Source organism: Anomaloglossus baeobatrachus, chromosome 9 (genome assembly GCF_048569485.1).
Source record: "Anomaloglossus baeobatrachus isolate aAnoBae1 chromosome 9, aAnoBae1.hap1, whole genome shotgun sequence".
NCBI lineage: Eukaryota > Metazoa > Chordata > Amphibia > Anura > Aromobatidae > Anomaloglossus > Anomaloglossus baeobatrachus.
The window spans coordinates 165,428,013-165,449,349 of NC_134361.1; the positions used below are offsets into that span (position 1 = coordinate 165,428,013).

General features: G+C 47.3%; 15 non-coding genes and 1 pseudogene across 15 annotated transcripts; all 16 read right to left on the reverse strand.

The window, feature by feature from the left end:
* Positions 1-231: 231 nt before the first annotated feature.
* Positions 232-426, reverse strand: LOC142253154 (U2 spliceosomal RNA). Its single transcript, XR_012726471.1, has one exon. It is a non-coding gene; the product is annotated as a U2 spliceosomal RNA (small nuclear RNA).
* Positions 427-2,670: 2,244 nt separating this feature from the next.
* Positions 2,671-2,866, reverse strand: LOC142253246 (U2 spliceosomal RNA). The gene has a single exon (XR_012726557.1). It is a non-coding gene; the product is annotated as a U2 spliceosomal RNA (small nuclear RNA).
* Positions 2,867-3,563: 697 nt separating this feature from the next.
* LOC142253668 (U2 spliceosomal RNA) lies at positions 3,564-3,705 on the reverse strand (annotated as a pseudogene).
* Positions 3,706-4,825: 1,120 nt separating this feature from the next.
* On the reverse strand, positions 4,826-5,016 carry LOC142252233 (U2 spliceosomal RNA). The gene has a single exon (XR_012725620.1). It is a non-coding gene; the product is annotated as a U2 spliceosomal RNA (small nuclear RNA).
* A 1,117-nt stretch (positions 5,017-6,133) lies between these two features.
* On the reverse strand, positions 6,134-6,324 carry LOC142252234 (U2 spliceosomal RNA). Its single transcript, XR_012725621.1, has one exon. It is a non-coding gene; the product is annotated as a U2 spliceosomal RNA (small nuclear RNA).
* Positions 6,325-7,441: 1,117 nt separating this feature from the next.
* Positions 7,442-7,632, reverse strand: LOC142252235 (U2 spliceosomal RNA). Its single transcript, XR_012725622.1, has one exon. It is a non-coding gene; the product is annotated as a U2 spliceosomal RNA (small nuclear RNA).
* Positions 7,633-8,749: 1,117 nt separating this feature from the next.
* Positions 8,750-8,940, reverse strand: LOC142252237 (U2 spliceosomal RNA). Its single transcript, XR_012725624.1, has one exon. It is a non-coding gene; the product is annotated as a U2 spliceosomal RNA (small nuclear RNA).
* A 1,117-nt stretch (positions 8,941-10,057) lies between these two features.
* On the reverse strand, positions 10,058-10,248 carry LOC142252238 (U2 spliceosomal RNA). Its single transcript, XR_012725625.1, has one exon. It is a non-coding gene; the product is annotated as a U2 spliceosomal RNA (small nuclear RNA).
* A 1,117-nt stretch (positions 10,249-11,365) lies between these two features.
* LOC142252239 (U2 spliceosomal RNA) lies at positions 11,366-11,556 on the reverse strand. Its single transcript, XR_012725626.1, has one exon. It is a non-coding gene; the product is annotated as a U2 spliceosomal RNA (small nuclear RNA).
* Positions 11,557-12,673: 1,117 nt separating this feature from the next.
* On the reverse strand, positions 12,674-12,864 carry LOC142252240 (U2 spliceosomal RNA). The gene has a single exon (XR_012725627.1). It is a non-coding gene; the product is annotated as a U2 spliceosomal RNA (small nuclear RNA).
* A 1,117-nt stretch (positions 12,865-13,981) lies between these two features.
* LOC142252241 (U2 spliceosomal RNA) lies at positions 13,982-14,172 on the reverse strand. Its single transcript, XR_012725628.1, has one exon. It is a non-coding gene; the product is annotated as a U2 spliceosomal RNA (small nuclear RNA).
* A 1,117-nt stretch (positions 14,173-15,289) lies between these two features.
* On the reverse strand, positions 15,290-15,480 carry LOC142252242 (U2 spliceosomal RNA). Its single transcript, XR_012725629.1, has one exon. It is a non-coding gene; the product is annotated as a U2 spliceosomal RNA (small nuclear RNA).
* A 1,117-nt stretch (positions 15,481-16,597) lies between these two features.
* On the reverse strand, positions 16,598-16,788 carry LOC142252243 (U2 spliceosomal RNA). The gene has a single exon (XR_012725630.1). It is a non-coding gene; the product is annotated as a U2 spliceosomal RNA (small nuclear RNA).
* A 1,117-nt stretch (positions 16,789-17,905) lies between these two features.
* On the reverse strand, positions 17,906-18,096 carry LOC142252244 (U2 spliceosomal RNA). The gene has a single exon (XR_012725631.1). It is a non-coding gene; the product is annotated as a U2 spliceosomal RNA (small nuclear RNA).
* A 1,117-nt stretch (positions 18,097-19,213) lies between these two features.
* Positions 19,214-19,404, reverse strand: LOC142252245 (U2 spliceosomal RNA). The gene has a single exon (XR_012725632.1). It is a non-coding gene; the product is annotated as a U2 spliceosomal RNA (small nuclear RNA).
* Positions 19,405-20,521: 1,117 nt separating this feature from the next.
* On the reverse strand, positions 20,522-20,712 carry LOC142252246 (U2 spliceosomal RNA). Its single transcript, XR_012725633.1, has one exon. It is a non-coding gene; the product is annotated as a U2 spliceosomal RNA (small nuclear RNA).
* Between the last annotated feature and the right edge of the window lie 625 nt (positions 20,713-21,337).

Genomic DNA, 21,337 nt, shown 5'->3' on the forward strand with positions numbered 1-21,337 from the left:
ACTGCAGCACGGGGACATAGCCGAGTTGGTCAGGTTGAGTGGTGATGAGTTTGCTATTTGGATGAATAAAGAAAGTCAAAAGTGTGAAAGATAAAAAACAAAAGGAGGAAGTGTGAAAAGTGAATGGGCCAAATTGAGGTGCATATGAAGACGTATGCTTTCTTCCAATTCATTAAATCGGGCTAATATGAATCAGGTGAATTGAGTTCTGCTTTTGGAAACTGGGTTAAGAAGGGGTGCACCGTTCCTGGAGGTACTGCAATACCAGGTCAATGCGTGGAGTGGACAGAGCAAGCTCTTTTTCCATCTCCCTGTTCTAAAAATCCATTTAATATATGGTCCCCAGATAGGGGACGTATCAGATATTAAACTGATAAGAACAGATTTGATTTAATGAAGCTTTCCAAAGCACCACAAAAAATGCATGACCGAAGTCACACCAAAAACAGTGCAAAGGCTAGGATTTGTGTGGACCCCACCGTGAGGAGAGGGTCCCCAAAAATCAACCCCGTCCCTCCGAGCCAGAAGGCCACAGCAAGGGTCAGGGATCTTCGGTGCTCCCCCAAGCCGAAGCCTGGTTGAGCCTTGTTGTTGCTCCCAGCGTCCACCCAGGCATCTTACCCAAGTGGAGTAGAGAGCTACTAGTTGTTGGTTTCGCAGCCGAAACTGCCCGGACCGTCAACCGGTGTTGGTTTCTCAGCCCAAGGCTAACCGGACCTCCAACCGGGTGTTGGTTTCTCAGCCGAAGCTGACCCAGACCTCCAACCGGGTGTTGGTTTCTCAGCCGAAGCTGACCCGGACCTCCAACCGGGTGTTAGTTTCTCAGCCCAAAGCTGACCAGACCTCCGACCGGGATTATAAAAATTTCCCTTCCTAGCCAGAAGGCCAGGATAGGGTAATATGCTCAAAAAGTATGAAAAGGCAAGGTACGGTGTGCTACAGAGCCCAAGACTTGCCGGGGTCCCAAGCCAGCAAGCTCAGACCCACTCCAGGGTCGTCAGTCCTGGGGCACGTTGTACCATAGCCCCCCACCCTTACTCAGTCTAATAGCCTCGATCCTGGTAGGGCCATGTTTTCCTCTTGATGAATATACTATCCACCCAGAGTACTAGCAAGCGCAACCTTTCAGTGTGCATTGTATCATTGTACTAAGGTGGCCTGGAGCTTAAACCACCTCTTCGAACAACACTACACTTGATCTTAGCCAAAAGGCCGAGAAGCGATAACCAGAATTGGTTTGGGCCTCGAGTGGCACCCTGGCCTATGCCGGACACATCTTAGGGAGAGAGAGCGAGAGGGAGACAAACCCACGCCTACAGAAGACATTTTGTCACCCAAGCCAACCCTTGAAAAGGCTGCTTTGCAGAGCAAAAACAAGAAGAATGGTGCGTTTTGCAGCCGCCGCCCCCCACTGCAATGAATCTGAATAACTCCTCCTTTAGGGCGCAAGCAACTCCCCTCCCCCTTGCAGTCTTTCCAATTCACGATACAAAAAGACGGACAGGACAGGTTGCCTGACTTTCCGTCACTGCCACCCTTTGCCATCCTTACCCGTAGAAAGCCCTTTCATCATCCCCAAACCCTAATCTTTTCCCTTTCCTTCCCAGCCCCCAAACCCTGCCCTCTGTACCCTTCTCACCACCCGCATCCCTTCTCCTGTCATCCCCCTACCACCCGGGAAAAAAAGAGCTTGCCCCCTCCTTACACTAGCCCACCCTCCCACCCAAAGAACAACTTCTGCTGCGCAGCTTGTTTTCTAGGCAGCAGCGCTATTGTGATGTCAGCGGGGGCATTGTGACAAGCCGCCAGTGTTCCGTCTCTTCATGTTGTGCACAGTTCAAACGGAAAATACATCAACAGGCAGACTACAGAAAAACTTACTATCAAAGGTTAGAGGGGGGCTTTCTCAGAGGGCTTTTTACAGTTTTTCTATTCCCAATTAGCCGTTTAAGTGTACTTATTGAAAGTAAAAAAAAATTGTTTAAAAGAACTGAGAGTCCTCAGTGGTTGATACCTTATTGAAAGTAGTAATTCTTTCATAGGCCGCCCTTTCTTAGTATTTGACGTTCCTTATATTGCGGTATGAGGCTTTGCAGCAGGTTGCAAACATTCATCACCCATGACTGTCCCCAATTGAGCTCAGAAGCTCAATGTCTATCATGACCTCTCTTTTAGAATGTCCAAGAGCAAGCAAACTATTCCTCCAGGAGAGGGCGCCAACAGACTACTAAAGAGATCATCATTACTCAAAGAAAACCCCAAAAACCAATGCATGATAGGAATAAACAGGTAACTTTCTTTGGAGTGGAAGCGGAGAGATCGCACCAGATGCCAATTCTAGATCTTATCACACCTGTGGTCACTGCAGCAGCAGGTGAATCCACTTTGTCCAAAAGGGATCTATTCCATTCAATTGCAAATGATCTAGATAAGACAGAGAACTGCAGCACGGGACATAGTCGAGTTGGTCAGGTTGAGTGGTGATGAGTTTGCTATTTGGATGAATAAAGAAAGTCAAAAGTGTGAAAGATAAAAAACAAAAGGAGGAAGTGTGAAAAGTGAATGGGCCAAATTGAGGTGCATATGAAGACGTATGCTTTCTTCCAATTCATTAAACCGGGCTAATATGAATCAGGTGAATTGAGTTCTGCTTTTGGAAACTGGGTTAAGAAGGGGTGCACCGGTCCTGGAGGTACTGCAATACCAGGTCAATGCGTGGAGTGGACAGAGCAAGCTCTTTTTCCATCTCCCTGTTCTAAAAATCCATTTAATATATGGTCCCCAGATAGGGGACGTATCAGATATTAAACTGATAAGAACAGATTTTTGATTTAATGAAGCTTTCCAAAGCACCGCAAAAATGCATGACCGAAGTCACACCAAAAACAGTGCAAAGGCTAGGATTCGTGTGGACCCCTCCGTGAGAAGAAGATCCCCAAAAATCAACCCCGTCCCTCCGAGCCAGAAGGCCACAGCGAGGGTCAGGGATCTTCGGTGCTCCCCCAAGCCGAAGCCTGGTTGAGCCTTGTTGTTGCTCCCAGCGTCCACCGAGGCATCTTACCCAAGTGGAGTAGGGAGCTACTAGTCGTTGGTTTCGCAGCCGAGACTGCCCGGACCGTCAACCGGTGTTGGTTTCTCAGCCCAAGGCTGACCGGACCTCCAACCGGGTGTTGGTTTCTCAGCCCAAGGCTGACCGGACCTCCAACCGGGTGTTGGTTTCTCAGCCCAAGGCTAACCGGACCTCCAACCGGGTGTTGGTTTCTCAGCCAAAGCTGACCCGGACCTCCAACCGGGTGTTGGTTTCTCAGCCCAAAGCTGACCGGACCTCCGACCGGGATTATAAAAATTTCCCTTCTTAGCCAGAAGGCCAGGATAGGGCAATATGCTTGGAAAGTATGAATAGGCAAAGCGCGACGTGCGACAGAGTCTGAGGCTTACCAGGGTCCCAACCTAGCAAGTTCAGACTCCCTCCAGGGTGTCCATTCCTGGGGCACATTGCACCATAACCCCCACACTTACTCAGTCTAATAGCCTCAATCCTGGTAGGGCCATGGTTTCCTCTAGATGGATATACTATCCTCCCAAAGTACTAACAAGTGCAACCTTCCAGTGTGCATTGCATCATTGTACTAAGGTGGCCGGAGCCTTAAACCACCTTTTCGAACGATACTACACTTGATCTTAGCCAAAAGGCCGAGAAGCGATAACCAGAATTGGTTTGGGCCTCGAGTGGCACCCTGGCCTATGCCGGACACATCTTAGGGAGAGAGAGCGAGAGGGAGACAAACCCACGCCTACAGAAGACATTTTGTCACCCAAGCCAACCCTTGAAAAGGCTGCTTTGCAGAGCAAAAACAAGAAGAATGGTGCGTTTTGCAGCCGCCGCCCCCCACTGCAATGAATCTGAATAACTCCTCCTTTAGGGCGCAAGCAACTCCCCTCCCCCTTGCAGTCTTTCCAATTCACGATACAAAAAGACGGACAGGACAGGTTGCCTGACTTTCCGTCACTGCCACCCTTTGCCATCCTTACCCGTAGAAAGCCCTTTCATCATCCCCAAACCCTAATCTTTTCCCTTTCCTTCCCAGCCCCCAAACCCTGCCCTCTGTACCTTTCTCACCACCCGCTTCCCTTCTCCTGTCATCCCCCTACCACCCGGGAAAAAAAGAGATTGCCCCCTCCTTCCACTAGCCCACCCTCCCACCCAAAGAACAACTTCTTCTGCGCAGCTTGTTTTCTAGGCAGCAGCGCTATTGTGATGTCATCGGGGGGCATTGTGACAAGCCGCCAGTGTTCCGTCTCTTCATGTTGTGCACTGTTCAAACCGAAAATACATCAACAGGCAGGCTACAGAAAAGCTTACTAACAAAGGTTAGAGAGGGGCTTTCTCAGAGGGCTTTTTACAGTTTGTCTATTCCCAATTAGCCGGTTTAGTATACTTAATGAAAGTACTAATTCTTTCATAGGCCGCCCATTCTTAGTATTTGACGTTCAGGTAACAACAGGTAACTTTATTTGGAGTGGAAGCAGAGAGATAACACCAGATGCCAATTGTAGATCCTCTCACACCTGTGGTCACTGCAGCATCTGACTCCACTTTGTCCAAAAGGGATCTATTCCATTCAATTACACATGATCTAGATTAGACTGACAACAAGATACTGCACGGGACATAGCAGAGTTGGTGAAGTTGAGTGGTGATGAGTTTGCTATTTGGATGAATAAAGCAAGTAAAAAGTGTGTTAGATAAAAATTCATTTCAATTCGCTAATCGGGCTAATATGAATCAGGTGAATCGAGTTCTGCTTTTGGAAACTGGGTTAAGAAGGGGTGCACCGTTCCTGGAGGTACTGCAATACCAGGTCAATGCGTGGAGTGGACAGAGCAAGCTCTTTTTCCATCTCCCTGTTCTAAAAATCCATTTAATATATGGTCCCCAGATAGGGGACGTATCAGATATTAAACTGATAAGAACAGATACTACACTTGATCTTAGCCAAAAGGCCGAGAAGCGATAACCAGAATTGGTTTGGGCCTCGAGTGGCACCCTGGCCTATGCCGGACACATCTTAGGGAGAGAGAGCGAGAGGGAGACAAACCCACGCCTACACAAGACATTTTGTCACCCAAGCCAACCCTTGAAAAGGCTGCTTTGCAGAGCAAAAACAAGAAGAATGGTGCGTTTTGCAGCCGCCGCCCACTGCAATGAATCTGAATAACTCCTCCTTTAGGGCGCAAGCAACTCCCCTCCCCCTTGCAGTCTTTCCAATTCACGATACAAAAAGACGGACAGGACAGGTTGCCTGACTTTCCGTCACTGCCACCCTTTGCCATCCTTACCCGTAGAAAGCCCTTTCATCATCCCCAAACCCTAATCTTTTCCCTTTCCTTCCCAGCCCCCAAACCCTGCCCTCTGTACCTTTCTCACCACCCGCTTCCCTTCTCCTGTCATCCCCCTACCACCCGGGAAAAAAAGAGATTGCCCCCTCCTTCCACTAGCCCACCCTCCCACCCAAAGAACAACTTCTTCTGCGCAGCTTGTTTTCTAGGCAGCAGCGCTATTGTGATGTCATCGGGGGGCATTGTGACAAGCCGCCAGTGTTCCGTCTCTTCATGTTGTGCACTGTTCAAACCGAAAATACATCAACAGGCAGACTACAGAAAAACTTACTATCAAAGGTTAGAGAGGGGCTTTCTCAGAGGGCTTTTTACAGTTTGTCTATTCCCAATTAGCCGGTTTAGTATACTTAATGAAAGTACTAATTCTTTCATAGGCCGCCCATTCTTAGTATTTGACGTTCAGGTAACAACAGGTAACTTTATTTGGAGTGGAAGCAGAGAGATAACACCAGATGCCAATTGTAGATCCTCTCACACCTGTGGTCACTGCAGCATCTGACTCCACTTTGTCCAAAAGGGATCTATTCCATTCAATTACACATGATCTAGATTAGACTGACAACAAGATACTGCACGGGACATAGCAGAGTTGGTGAAGTTGAGTGGTGATGAGTTTGCTATTTGGATGAATAAAGCAAGTAAAAAGTGTGTTAGATAAAAATTCATTTCAATTCGCTAATCGGGCTAATATGAATCAGGTGAATCGAGTTCTGCTTTTGGAAACTGGGTTAAGAAGGGGTGCACCGTTCCTGGAGGTACTGCAATACCAGGTCAATGCGTGGAGTGGACAGAGCAAGCTCTTTTTCCATCTCCCTGTTCTAAAAATCCATTTAATATATGGTCCCCAGATAGGGGACGTATCAGATATTAAACTGATAAGAACAGATACTACACTTGATCTTAGCCAAAAGGCCGAGAAGCGATAACCAGAATTGGTTTGGGCCTCGAGTGGCACCCTGGCCTATGCCGGACACATCTTAGGGAGAGAGAGCGAGAGGGAGACAAACCCACGCCTACACAAGACATTTTGTCACCCAAGCCAACCCTTGAAAAGGCTGCTTTGCAGAGCAAAAACAAGAAGAATGGTGCGTTTTGCAGCCGCCGCCCACTGCAATGAATCTGAATAACTCCTCCTTTAGGGCGCAAGCAACTCCCCTCCCCCTTGCAGTCTTTCCAATTCACGATACAAAAAGACGGACAGGACAGGTTGCCTGACTTTCCGTCACTGCCACCCTTTGCCATCCTTACCCGTAGAAAGCCCTTTCATCATCCCCAAACCCTAATCTTTTCCCTTTCCTTCCCAGCCCCCAAACCCTGCCCTCTGTACCTTTCTCACCACCCGCTTCCCTTCTCCTGTCATCCCCCTACCACCCGGGAAAAAAAGAGATTGCCCCCTCCTTCCACTAGCCCACCCTCCCACCCAAAGAACAACTTCTTCTGCGCAGCTTGTTTTCTAGGCAGCAGCGCTATTGTGATGTCATCGGGGGGCATTGTGACAAGCCGCCAGTGTTCCGTCTCTTCATGTTGTGCACTGTTCAAACCGAAAATACATCAACAGGCAGGCTACAGAAAAGCTTACTAACAAAGGTTAGAGAGGGGCTTTCTCAGAGGGCTTTTTACAGTTTGTCTATTCCCAATTAGCCGGTTTAGTATACTTAATGAAAGTACTAATTCTTTCATAGGCCGCCCATTCTTAGTATTTGACGTTCAGGTAACAACAGGTAACTTTATTTGGAGTGGAAGCAGAGAGATAACACCAGATGCCAATTGTAGATCCTCTCACACCTGTGGTCACTGCAGCATCTGACTCCACTTTGTCCAAAAGGGATCTATTCCATTCAATTACACATGATCTAGATTAGACTGACAACAAGATACTGCACGGGACATAGCAGAGTTGGTGAAGTTGAGTGGTGATGAGTTTGCTATTTGGATGAATAAAGCAAGTAAAAAGTGTGTTAGATAAAAATTCATTTCAATTCGCTAATCGGGCTAATATGAATCAGGTGAATCGAGTTCTGCTTTTGGAAACTGGGTTAAGAAGGGGTGCACCGTTCCTGGAGGTACTGCAATACCAGGTCAATGCGTGGAGTGGACAGAGCAAGCTCTTTTTCCATCTCCCTGTTCTAAAAATCCATTTAATATATGGTCCCCAGATAGGGGACGTATCAGATATTAAACTGATAAGAACAGATACTACACTTGATCTTAGCCAAAAGGCCGAGAAGCGATAACCAGAATTGGTTTGGGCCTCGAGTGGCACCCTGGCCTATGCCGGACACATCTTAGGGAGAGAGAGCGAGAGGGAGACAAACCCACGCCTACACAAGACATTTTGTCACCCAAGCCAACCCTTGAAAAGGCTGCTTTGCAGAGCAAAAACAAGAAGAATGGTGCGTTTTGCAGCCGCCGCCCACTGCAATGAATCTGAATAACTCCTCCTTTAGGGCGCAAGCAACTCCCCTCCCCCTTGCAGTCTTTCCAATTCACGATACAAAAAGACGGACAGGACAGGTTGCCTGACTTTCCGTCACTGCCACCCTTTGCCATCCTTACCCGTAGAAAGCCCTTTCATCATCCCCAAACCCTAATCTTTTCCCTTTCCTTCCCAGCCCCCAAACCCTGCCCTCTGTACCTTTCTCACCACCCGCTTCCCTTCTCCTGTCATCCCCCTACCACCCGGGAAAAAAAGAGATTGCCCCCTCCTTCCACTAGCCCACCCTCCCACCCAAAGAACAACTTCTTCTGCGCAGCTTGTTTTCTAGGCAGCAGCGCTATTGTGATGTCATCGGGGGGCATTGTGACAAGCCGCCAGTGTTCCGTCTCTTCATGTTGTGCACTGTTCAAACCGAAAATACATCAACAGGCAGGCTACAGAAAAGCTTACTAACAAAGGTTAGAGAGGGGCTTTCTCAGAGGGCTTTTTACAGTTTGTCTATTCCCAATTAGCCGGTTTAGTATACTTAATGAAAGTACTAATTCTTTCATAGGCCGCCCATTCTTAGTATTTGACGTTCAGGTAACAACAGGTAACTTTATTTGGAGTGGAAGCAGAGAGATAACACCAGATGCCAATTGTAGATCCTCTCACACCTGTGGTCACTGCAGCATCTGACTCCACTTTGTCCAAAAGGGATCTATTCCATTCAATTACACATGATCTAGATTAGACTGACAACAAGATACTGCACGGGACATAGCAGAGTTGGTGAAGTTGAGTGGTGATGAGTTTGCTATTTGGATGAATAAAGCAAGTAAAAAGTGTGTTAGATAAAAATTCATTTCAATTCGCTAATCGGGCTAATATGAATCAGGTGAATCGAGTTCTGCTTTTGGAAACTGGGTTAAGAAGGGGTGCACCGTTCCTGGAGGTACTGCAATACCAGGTCAATGCGTGGAGTGGACAGAGCAAGCTCTTTTTCCATCTCCCTGTTCTAAAAATCCATTTAATATATGGTCCCCAGATAGGGGACGTATCAGATATTAAACTGATAAGAACAGATACTACACTTGATCTTAGCCAAAAGGCCGAGAAGCGATAACCAGAATTGGTTTGGGCCTCGAGTGGCACCCTGGCCTATGCCGGACACATCTTAGGGAGAGAGAGCGAGAGGGAGACAAACCCACGCCTACACAAGACATTTTGTCACCCAAGCCAACCCTTGAAAAGGCTGCTTTGCAGAGCAAAAACAAGAAGAATGGTGCGTTTTGCAGCCGCCGCCCACTGCAATGAATCTGAATAACTCCTCCTTTAGGGCGCAAGCAACTCCCCTCCCCCTTGCAGTCTTTCCAATTCACGATACAAAAAGACGGACAGGACAGGTTGCCTGACTTTCCGTCACTGCCACCCTTTGCCATCCTTACCCGTAGAAAGCCCTTTCATCATCCCCAAACCCTAATCTTTTCCCTTTCCTTCCCAGCCCCCAAACCCTGCCCTCTGTACCTTTCTCACCACCCGCTTCCCTTCTCCTGTCATCCCCCTACCACCCGGGAAAAAAAGAGATTGCCCCCTCCTTCCACTAGCCCACCCTCCCACCCAAAGAACAACTTCTTCTGCGCAGCTTGTTTTCTAGGCAGCAGCGCTATTGTGATGTCATCGGGGGGCATTGTGACAAGCCGCCAGTGTTCCGTCTCTTCATGTTGTGCACTGTTCAAACCGAAAATACATCAACAGGCAGGCTACAGAAAAGCTTACTAACAAAGGTTAGAGAGGGGCTTTCTCAGAGGGCTTTTTACAGTTTGTCTATTCCCAATTAGCCGGTTTAGTATACTTAATGAAAGTACTAATTCTTTCATAGGCCGCCCATTCTTAGTATTTGACGTTCAGGTAACAACAGGTAACTTTATTTGGAGTGGAAGCAGAGAGATAACACCAGATGCCAATTGTAGATCCTCTCACACCTGTGGTCACTGCAGCATCTGACTCCACTTTGTCCAAAAGGGATCTATTCCATTCAATTACACATGATCTAGATTAGACTGACAACAAGATACTGCACGGGACATAGCAGAGTTGGTGAAGTTGAGTGGTGATGAGTTTGCTATTTGGATGAATAAAGCAAGTAAAAAGTGTGTTAGATAAAAATTCATTTCAATTCGCTAATCGGGCTAATATGAATCAGGTGAATCGAGTTCTGCTTTTGGAAACTGGGTTAAGAAGGGGTGCACCGTTCCTGGAGGTACTGCAATACCAGGTCAATGCGTGGAGTGGACAGAGCAAGCTCTTTTTCCATCTCCCTGTTCTAAAAATCCATTTAATATATGGTCCCCAGATAGGGGACGTATCAGATATTAAACTGATAAGAACAGATACTACACTTGATCTTAGCCAAAAGGCCGAGAAGCGATAACCAGAATTGGTTTGGGCCTCGAGTGGCACCCTGGCCTATGCCGGACACATCTTAGGGAGAGAGAGCGAGAGGGAGACAAACCCACGCCTACACAAGACATTTTGTCACCCAAGCCAACCCTTGAAAAGGCTGCTTTGCAGAGCAAAAACAAGAAGAATGGTGCGTTTTGCAGCCGCCGCCCACTGCAATGAATCTGAATAACTCCTCCTTTAGGGCGCAAGCAACTCCCCTCCCCCTTGCAGTCTTTCCAATTCACGATACAAAAAGACGGACAGGACAGGTTGCCTGACTTTCCGTCACTGCCACCCTTTGCCATCCTTACCCGTAGAAAGCCCTTTCATCATCCCCAAACCCTAATCTTTTCCCTTTCCTTCCCAGCCCCCAAACCCTGCCCTCTGTACCTTTCTCACCACCCGCTTCCCTTCTCCTGTCATCCCCCTACCACCCGGGAAAAAAAGAGATTGCCCCCTCCTTCCACTAGCCCACCCTCCCACCCAAAGAACAACTTCTTCTGCGCAGCTTGTTTTCTAGGCAGCAGCGCTATTGTGATGTCATCGGGGGGCATTGTGACAAGCCGCCAGTGTTCCGTCTCTTCATGTTGTGCACTGTTCAAACCGAAAATACATCAACAGGCAGGCTACAGAAAAGCTTACTAACAAAGGTTAGAGAGGGGCTTTCTCAGAGGGCTTTTTACAGTTTGTCTATTCCCAATTAGCCGGTTTAGTATACTTAATGAAAGTACTAATTCTTTCATAGGCCGCCCATTCTTAGTATTTGACGTTCAGGTAACAACAGGTAACTTTATTTGGAGTGGAAGCAGAGAGATAACACCAGATGCCAATTGTAGATCCTCTCACACCTGTGGTCACTGCAGCATCTGACTCCACTTTGTCCAAAAGGGATCTATTCCATTCAATTACACATGATCTAGATTAGACTGACAACAAGATACTGCACGGGACATAGCAGAGTTGGTGAAGTTGAGTGGTGATGAGTTTGCTATTTGGATGAATAAAGCAAGTAAAAAGTGTGTTAGATAAAAATTCATTTCAATTCGCTAATCGGGCTAATATGAATCAGGTGAATCGAGTTCTGCTTTTGGAAACTGGGTTAAGAAGGGGTGCACCGTTCCTGGAGGTACTGCAATACCAGGTCAATGCGTGGAGTGGACAGAGCAAGCTCTTTTTCCATCTCCCTGTTCTAAAAATCCATTTAATATATGGTCCCCAGATAGGGGACGTATCAGATATTAAACTGATAAGAACAGATACTACACTTGATCTTAGCCAAAAGGCCGAGAAGCGATAACCAGAATTGGTTTGGGCCTCGAGTGGCACCCTGGCCTATGCCGGACACATCTTAGGGAGAGAGAGCGAGAGGGAGACAAACCCACGCCTACACAAGACATTTTGTCACCCAAGCCAACCCTTGAAAAGGCTGCTTTGCAGAGCAAAAACAAGAAGAATGGTGCGTTTTGCAGCCGCCGCCCACTGCAATGAATCTGAATAACTCCTCCTTTAGGGCGCAAGCAACTCCCCTCCCCCTTGCAGTCTTTCCAATTCACGATACAAAAAGACGGACAGGACAGGTTGCCTGACTTTCCGTCACTGCCACCCTTTGCCATCCTTACCCGTAGAAAGCCCTTTCATCATCCCCAAACCCTAATCTTTTCCCTTTCCTTCCCAGCCCCCAAACCCTGCCCTCTGTACCTTTCTCACCACCCGCTTCCCTTCTCCTGTCATCCCCCTACCACCCGGGAAAAAAAGAGATTGCCCCCTCCTTCCACTAGCCCACCCTCCCACCCAAAGAACAACTTCTTCTGCGCAGCTTGTTTTCTAGGCAGCAGCGCTATTGTGATGTCATCGGGGGGCATTGTGACAAGCCGCCAGTGTTCCGTCTCTTCATGTTGTGCACTGTTCAAACCGAAAATACATCAACAGGCAGGCTACAGAAAAGCTTACTAACAAAGGTTAGAGAGGGGCTTTCTCAGAGGGCTTTTTACAGTTTGTCTATTCCCAATTAGCCGGTTTAGTATACTTAATGAAAGTACTAATTCTTTCATAGGCCGCCCATTCTTAGTATTTGACGTTCAGGTAACAACAGGTAACTTTATTTGGAGTGGAAGCAGAGAGATAACACCAGATGCCAATTGTAGATCCTCTCACACCTGTGGTCACTGCAGCATCTGACTCCACTTTGTCCAAAAGGGATCTATTCCATTCAATTACACATGATCTAGATTAGACTGACAACAAGATACTGCACGGGACATAGCAGAGTTGGTGAAGTTGAGTGGTGATGAGTTTGCTATTTGGATGAATAAAGCAAGTAAAAAGTGTGTTAGATAAAAATTCATTTCAATTCGCTAATCGGGCTAATATGAATCAGGTGAATCGAGTTCTGCTTTTGGAAACTGGGTTAAGAAGGGGTGCACCGTTCCTGGAGGTACTGCAATACCAGGTCAATGCGTGGAGTGGACAGAGCAAGCTCTTTTTCCATCTCCCTGTTCTAAAAATCCATTTAATATATGGTCCCCAGATAGGGGACGTATCAGATATTAAACTGATAAGAACAGATACTACACTTGATCTTAGCCAAAAGGCCGAGAAGCGATAACCAGAATTGGTTTGGGCCTCGAGTGGCACCCTGGCCTATGCCGGACACATCTTAGGGAGAGAGAGCGAGAGGGAGACAAACCCACGCCTACACAAGACATTTTGTCACCCAAGCCAACCCTTGAAAAGGCTGCTTTGCAGAGCAAAAACAAGAAGAATGGTGCGTTTTGCAGCCGCCGCCCACTGCAATGAATCTGAATAACTCCTCCTTTAGGGCGCAAGCAACTCCCCTCCCCCTTGCAGTCTTTCCAATTCACGATACAAAAAGACGGACAGGACAGGTTGCCTGACTTTCCGTCACTGCCACCCTTTGCCATCCTTACCCGTAGAAAGCCCTTTCATCATCCCCAAACCCTAATCTTTTCCCTTTCCTTCCCAGCCCCCAAACCCTGCCCTCTGTACCTTTCTCACCACCCGCTTCCCTTCTCCTGTCATCCCCCTACCACCCGGGAAAAAAAGAGATTGCCCCCTCCTTCCACTAGCCCACCCTCCCACCCAAAGAACAACTTCTTCTGCGCAGCTTGTTTTCTAGGCAGCAGCGCTATTGTGATGTCATCGGGGGGCATTGTGACAAGCCGCCAGTGTTCCGTCTCTTCATGTTGTGCACTGTTCAAACCGAAAATACATCAACAGGCAGGCTACAGAAAAGCTTACTAACAAAGGTTAGAGAGGGGCTTTCTCAGAGGGCTTTTTACAGTTTGTCTATTCCCAATTAGCCGGTTTAGTATACTTAATGAAAGTACTAATTCTTTCATAGGCCGCCCATTCTTAGTATTTGACGTTCAGGTAACAACAGGTAACTTTATTTGGAGTGGAAGCAGAGAGATAACACCAGATGCCAATTGTAGATCCTCTCACACCTGTGGTCACTGCAGCATCTGACTCCACTTTGTCCAAAAGGGATCTATTCCATTCAATTACACATGATCTAGATTAGACTGACAACAAGATACTGCACGGGACATAGCAGAGTTGGTGAAGTTGAGTGGTGATGAGTTTGCTATTTGGATGAATAAAGCAAGTAAAAAGTGTGTTAGATAAAAATTCATTTCAATTCGCTAATCGAGCTAATATGAATCAGGTGAATCGAGTTCTGCTTTTGGAAACTGGGTTAAGAAGGGGTGCACCGTTCCTGGAGGTACTGCAATACCAGGTCAATGCGTGGAGTGGACAGAGCAAGCTCTTTTTCCATCTCCCTGTTCTAAAAATCCATTTAATATATGGTCCCCAGATAGGGGACGTATCAGATATTAAACTGATAAGAACAGATACTACACTTGATCTTAGCCAAAAGGCCGAGAAGCGATAACCAGAATTGGTTTGGGCCTCGAGTGGCACCCTGGCCTATGCTGGACACATCTTAGGGAGAGAGAGCGAGAGGGAGACAAACCCACGCCTACACAAGACATTTTGTCACCCAAGCCAACCCTTGAAAAGGCTGCTTTGCAGAGCAAAAACAAGAAGAATGGTGCGTTTTGCAGCCGCCGCCCACTGCAATGAATCTGAATAACTCCTCCTTTAGGGCGCAAGCAACTCCCCTCCCCCTTGCAGTCTTTCCAATTCACGATACAAAAAGACGGACAGGACAGGTTGCCTGACTTTCCGTCACTGCCACCCTTTGCCATCCTTACCCGTAGAAAGCCCTTTCATCATCCCCAAACCCTAATCTTTTCCCTTTCCTTCCCAGCCCCCAAACCCTGCCCTCTGTACCTTTCTCACCACCCGCTTCCCTTCTCCTGTCATCCCCCTACCACCCGGGAAAAAAAGAGATTGCCCCCTCCTTCCACTAGCCCACCCTCCCACCCAAAGAACAACTTCTTCTGCGCAGCTTGTTTTCTAGGCAGCAGCGCTATTGTGATGTCATCGGGGGGCATTGTGACAAGCCGCCAGTGTTCCGTCTCTTCATGTTGTGCACTGTTCAAACCGAAAATACATCAACAGGCAGGCTACAGAAAAGCTTACTAACAAAGGTTAGAGAGGGGCTTTCTCAGAGGGCTTTTTACAGTTTGTCTATTCCCAATTAGCCGGTTTAGTATACTTAATGAAAGTACTAATTCTTTCATAGGCCGCCCATTCTTAGTATTTGACGTTCAGGTAACAACAGGTAACTTTATTTGGAGTGGAAGCAGAGAGATAACACCAGATGCCAATTGTAGATCCTCTCACACCTGTGGTCACTGCAGCATCTGACTCCACTTTGTCCAAAAGGGATCTATTCCATTCAATTACACATGATCTAGATTAGACTGACAACAAGATACTGCACGGGACATAGCAGAGTTGGTGAAGTTGAGTGGTGATGAGTTTGCTATTTGGATGAATAAAGCAAGTAAAAAGTGTGTTAGATAAAAATTCATTTCAATTCGCTAATCGGGCTAATATGAATCAGGTGAATCGAGTTCTGCTTTTGGAAACTGGGTTAAGAAGGGGTGCACCGTTCCTGGAGGTACTGCAATACCAGGTCAATGCGTGGAGTGGACAGAGCAAGCTCTTTTTCCATCTCCCTGTTCTAAAAATCCATTTAATATATGGTCCCCAGATAGGGGACGTATCAGATATTAAACTGATAAGAACAGATACTACACTTGATCTTAGCCAAAAGGCCGAGAAGCGATAACCAGAATTGGTTTGGGCCTCGAGTGGCACCCTGGCCTATGCCGGACACATCTTAGGGAGAGAGAGCGAGAGGGAGACAAACCCACGCCTACACAAGACATTTTGTCACCCAAGCCAACCCTTGAAAAGGCTGCTTTGCAGAGCAAAAACAAGAAGAATGGTGCGTTTTGCAGCCGCCGCCCACTGCAATGAATCTGAATAACTCCTCCTTTAGGGCGCAAGCAACTCCCCTCCCCCTTGCAGTCTTTCCAATTCACGATACAAAAAGACGGACAGGACAGGTTGCCTGACTTTCCGTCACTGCCACCCTTTGCCATCCTTACCCGTAGAAAGCCCTTTCATCATCCCCAAACCCTAATCTTTTCCCTTTCCTTCCCAGCCCCCAAACCCTGCCCTCTGTACCTTTCTCACCACCCGCTTCCCTTCTCCTGTCATCCCCCTACCACCCGGGAAAAAAAGAGATTGCCCCCTCCTTCCACTAGCCCACCCTCCCACCCAAAGAACAACTTCTTCTGCGCAGCTTGTTTTCTAGGCAGCAGCGCTATTGTGATGTCATCGGGGGGCATTGTGACAAGCCGCCAGTGTTCCGTCTCTTCATGTTGTGCACTGTTCAAACCGAAAATACATCAACAGGCAGGCTACAGAAAAGCTTACTAACAAAGGTTAGAGAGGGGCTTTCTCAGAGGGCTTTTTACAGTTTGTCTATTCCCAATTAGCCGGTTTAGTATACTTAATGAAAGTACTAATTCTTTCATAGGCCGCCCATTCTTAGTATTTGACGTTCAGGTAACAACAGGTAACTTTATTTGGAGTGGAAGCAGAGAGATAACACCAGATGCCAATTGTAGATCCTCTCACACCTGTGGTCACTGCAGCATCTGACTCCACTTTGTCCAAAAGGGATCTATTCCATTCAATTACACATGATCTAGATTAGACTGACAACAAGATACTGCACGGGACATAGCAGAGTTGGTGAAGTTGAGTGGTGATGAGTTTGCTATTTGGATGAATAAAGCAAGTAAAAAGTGTGTTAGATAAAAATTCATTTCAATTCGCTAATCGGGCTAATATGAATCAGGTGAATCGAGTTCTGCTTTTGGAAACTGGGTTAAGAAGGGGTGCACCGTTCCTGGAGGTACTGCAATACCAGGTCAATGCGTGGAGTGGACAGAGCAAGCTCTTTTTCCATCTCCCTGTTCTAAAAATCCATTTAATATATGGTCCCCAGATAGGGGACGTATCAGATATTAAACTGATAAGAACAGATACTACACTTGATCTTAGCCAAAAGGCCGAGAAGCGATAACCAGAATTGGTTTGGGCCTCGAGTGGCACCCTGGCCTATGCCGGACACATCTTAGGGAGAGAGAGCGAGAGGGAGACAAACCCACGCCTACACAAGACATTTTGTCACCCAAGCCAACCCTTGAAAAGGCTGCTTTGCAGAGCAAAAACAAGAAGAATGGTGCGTTTTGCAGCCGCCGCCCACTGCAATGAATCTGAATAACTCCTCCTTTAGGGCGCAAGCAACTCCCCTCCCCCTTGCAGTCTTTCCAATTCACGATACAAAAAGACGGACAGGACAGGTTGCCTGACTTTCCGTCACTGCCACCCTTTGCCATCCTTACCCGTAGAAAGCCCTTTCATCATCCCCAAACCCTAATCTTTTCCCTTTCCTTCCCAGCCCCCAAACCCTGCCCTCTGTACCTTTCTCACCACCCGCTTCCCTTCTCCTGTCATCCCCCTACCACCCGGGAAAAAAAGAGATTGCCCCCTCCTTCCACTAGCCCACCCTCCCACCCAAAGAACAACTTCTTCTGCGCAGCTTGTTTTCTAGGCAGCAGCGCTATTGTGATGTCATCGGGGGGCATTGTGACAAGCCGCCAGTGTTCCGTCTCTTCATGTTGTGCACTGTTCAAACCGAAAATACATCAACAGGCAGGCTACAGAAAAGCTTACTAACAAAGGTTAGAGAGGGGCTTTCTCAGAGGGCTTTTTACAGTTTGTCTATTCCCAATTAGCCGGTTTAGTATACTTAATGAAAGTACTAATTCTTTCATAGGCCGCCCATTCTTAGTATTTGACGTTCAGGTAACAACAGGTAACTTTATTTGGAGTGGAAGCAGAGAGATAACACCAGATGCCAATTGTAGATCCTCTCACACCTGTGGTCACTGCAGCATCTGACTCCACTTTGTCCAAAAGGGATCTATTCCATTCAATTACACATGATCTAGATTAGACTGACAACAAGATACTGCACGGGACATAGCAGAGTTGGTGAAGTTGAGTGGTGATGAGTTTGCTATTTGGATGAATAAAGCAAGTAAAAAGTGTGTTAGATAAAAATTAATTTCAATTCGCTAATCGGGCTAATATGAATCAGGTGAATCGAGTTCTGCTTTTGGAAACTGGGTTAAGAAGGGGTGCACCGTTCCTGGAGGTACTGCAATACCAGGTCAATGCGTGGAGTGGACAGAGCAAGCTCTTTTTCCATCTCCCTGTTCTAAAAATCCATTTAATATATGGTCCCCAGATAGGGGACGTATCAGATATTAAACTGATAAGAACAGATACTACACTTGATCTTAGCCAAAAGGCCGAGAAGCGATAACCAGAATTGGTTTGGGCCTCGAGTGGCACCCTGGCCTATGCCGGACACATCTTAGGGAGAGAGAGCGAGAGGGAGACAAACCCACGCCTACACAAGACATTTTGTCACCCAAGCCAACCCTTGAAAAGGCTGCTTTGCAGAGCAAAAACAAGAAGAATGGTGCGTTTTGCAGCCGCCGCCCACTGCAATGAATCTGAATAACTCCTCCTTTAGGGCGCAAGCAACTCCCCTCCCCCTTGCAGTCTTTCCAATTCACGATACAAAAAGACGGACAGGACAGGTTGCCTGACTTTCCGTCACTGCCACCCTTTGCCATCCTTACCCGTAGAAAGCCCTTTCATCATCCCCAAACCCTAATCTTTTCCCTTTCCTTCCCAGCCCCCAAACCCTGCCCTCTGTACCTTTCTCACCACCCGCTTCCCTTCTCCTGTCATCCCCCTACCACCCGGGAAAAAAAGAGATTGCCCCCTCCTTCCACTAGCCCACCCTCCCACCCAAAGAACAACTTCTTCTGCGCAGCTTGTTTTCTAGGCAGCAGCGCTATTGTGATGTCATCGGGGGGCATTGTGACAAGCCGCCAGTGTTCCGTCTCTTCATGTTGTGCACTGTTCAAACCGAAAATACATCAACAGGCAGGCTACAGAAAAGCTTACTAACAAAGGTTAGAGAGGGGCTTTCTCAGAGGGCTTTTTACAGTTTGTCTATTCCCAATTAGCCGGTTTAGTATACTTAATGAAAGTACTAATTCTTTCATAGGCCGCCCATTCTTAGTATTTGACGTTCAGGTAACAACAGGTAACTTTATTTGGAGTGGAAGCAGAGAGATAACACCAGATGCCAATTGTAGATCCTCTCACACCTGTGGTCACTGCAGCATCTGACTCCACTTTGTCCAAAAGGGATCTATTCCATTCAATTACACATGATCTAGATTAGACTGACAACAAGATACTGCACGGGACATAGCAGAGTTGGTGAAGTTGAGTGGTGATGAGTTTGCTATTTGGATGAATAAAGCAAGTAAAAAGTGTGTTAGATAAAAATTCATTTCAATTCGCTAATCGGGCTAATATGAATCAGGTGAATCGAGTTCTGCTTTTGGAAACTGGGTTAAGAAGGGGTGCACCGTTCCTGGAGGTACTGCAATACCAGGTCAATGCGTGGAGTGGACAGAGCAAGCTCTTTTTCCATCTCCCTGTTCTAAAAATCCATTTAATATATGGTCCCCAGATAGGGGACGTATCAGATATTAAACTGATAAGAACAGATACTACACTTGATCTTAGCCAAAAGGCCGAGAAGCGATAACCAGAATTGGTTTGGGCCTCGAGTGGCACCCTGGCCTATGCCGGACACATCTTAGGGAGAGAGAGCGAGAGGGAGACAAACCCACGCCTACACAAGACATTTTGTCACCCAAGCCAACCCTTGAAAAGGCTGCTTTGCAGAGCAAAAACAAGAAGAATGGTGCGTTTTGCAGCCGCCGCCCACTGCAATGAATCTGAATAACTCCTCCTTTAGGGCGCAAGCAACTCCCCTCCCCCTTGCAGTCTTTCCAATTCACGATACAAAAAGACGGACAGGACAGGTTGCCTGACTTTCCGTCACTGCCACCCTTTGCCATCCTTACCCGTAGAAAGCCCTTTCATCATCCCCAAACCCTAATCTTTTCCCTTTCCTTCCCAGCCCCCAAACCCTGCCCTCTGTACCTTTCTCACCACCCGCTTCCCTTCTCCTGTCATCCCCCTACCACCCGGGAAAAAAAGAGATTGCCCCCTCCTTCCACTAGCCCACCCTCCCACCCAAAGAACAACTTCTTCTGCGCAGCTTGTTTTCTAGGCAGCAGCGCTATTGTGATGTCATCGGGGGGCATTGTGACAAGCCGCCAGTGTTCCGTCTCTTCATGTTGTGCACTGTTCAAACCGAAAATACATCAACAGGCAGGCTACAGAAAAGCTTACTAACAAAGGTTAGAGAGGGGCTTTCTCAGAGGGCTTTTTACAGTTTGTCTATTCCCAATTAGCCGGTTTAGTATACTTAATGAAAGTACTAATTCTTTCATAGGCCGCCCATTCTTAGTATTTGACGTTCAGGTAACAACAGGTAACTTTATTTGGAGTGGAAGCAGAGAGATAACACCAGATGCCAATTGTAGATCCTCTCACACCTGTGGTCACTGCAGCATCTGACTCCACTTTGTCCAAAAGGGATCTATTCCATTCAATTACACATGATCTAGATTAGACTGACAACAAGATACTGCACGGGACATAGCAGAGTTGGTGAAGTTGAGTGGTGATGAGTTTGCTATTTGGATGAATAAAGCAAGTAAAAAGTGTGTTAGATAAAAATTCATTTCAATTCGCTAATCGGGCTAATATGAATCAGGTGAATCGAGTTCTGCTTTTGGAAACTGGGTTAAGAAGGGGTGCACCGTTCCTGGAGGTACTGCAATACCAGGTCAATGCGTGGAGTGGACAGAGCAAGCTCTTTTTCCATCTCCCTGTTCTAAAAATCCATTTAATATATGGTCCCCAGATAGGGGACGTATCAGATATTAAACTGATAAGAACAGATACTACACTTGATCTTAGCCAAAAGGCCGAGAAGCGATAACCAGAATTGGTTTGGGCCTCGAGTGGCACCCTGGCCTATGCCGGACACATCTTAGGGAGAGAGAGCGAGAGGGAGACAAACCCACGCCTACACAAGACATTTTGTCACCCAAGCCAACCCTTGAAAAGGCTGCTTTGCAGAGCAAAAACAAGAAGAATGGTGCGTTTTGCAGCCGCCGCCCACTGCAATGAATCTGAATAACTCCTCCTTTAGGGCGCAAGCAACTCCCCTCCCCCTTGCAGTCTTTCCAATTCACGATACAAAAAGACGGACAGGACAGGTTGCCTGACTTTCCGTCACTGCCACCCTTTGCCATCCTTACCCGTAGAAAGCCCTTTCATCATCCCCAAACCCTAATCTTTTCCCTTTCCTTCCCAGCCCCCAAACCCTGCCCTCTGTACCTTTCTCACCACCCGCTTCCCTTCTCCTGTCATCCCCCTACCACCCGGGAAAAAAAGAGATTGCCCCCTCCTTCCACTAGCCCACCCTCCCACCCAAAGAACAACTTCTTCTGCGCAGCTTGTTTTCTAGGCAGCAGCGCTATTGTGATGTCATCGGGGGGCATTGTGACAAGCCGCCAGTGTTCCGTCTCTTCATGTTGTGCACTGTTCAAACCGAAAATA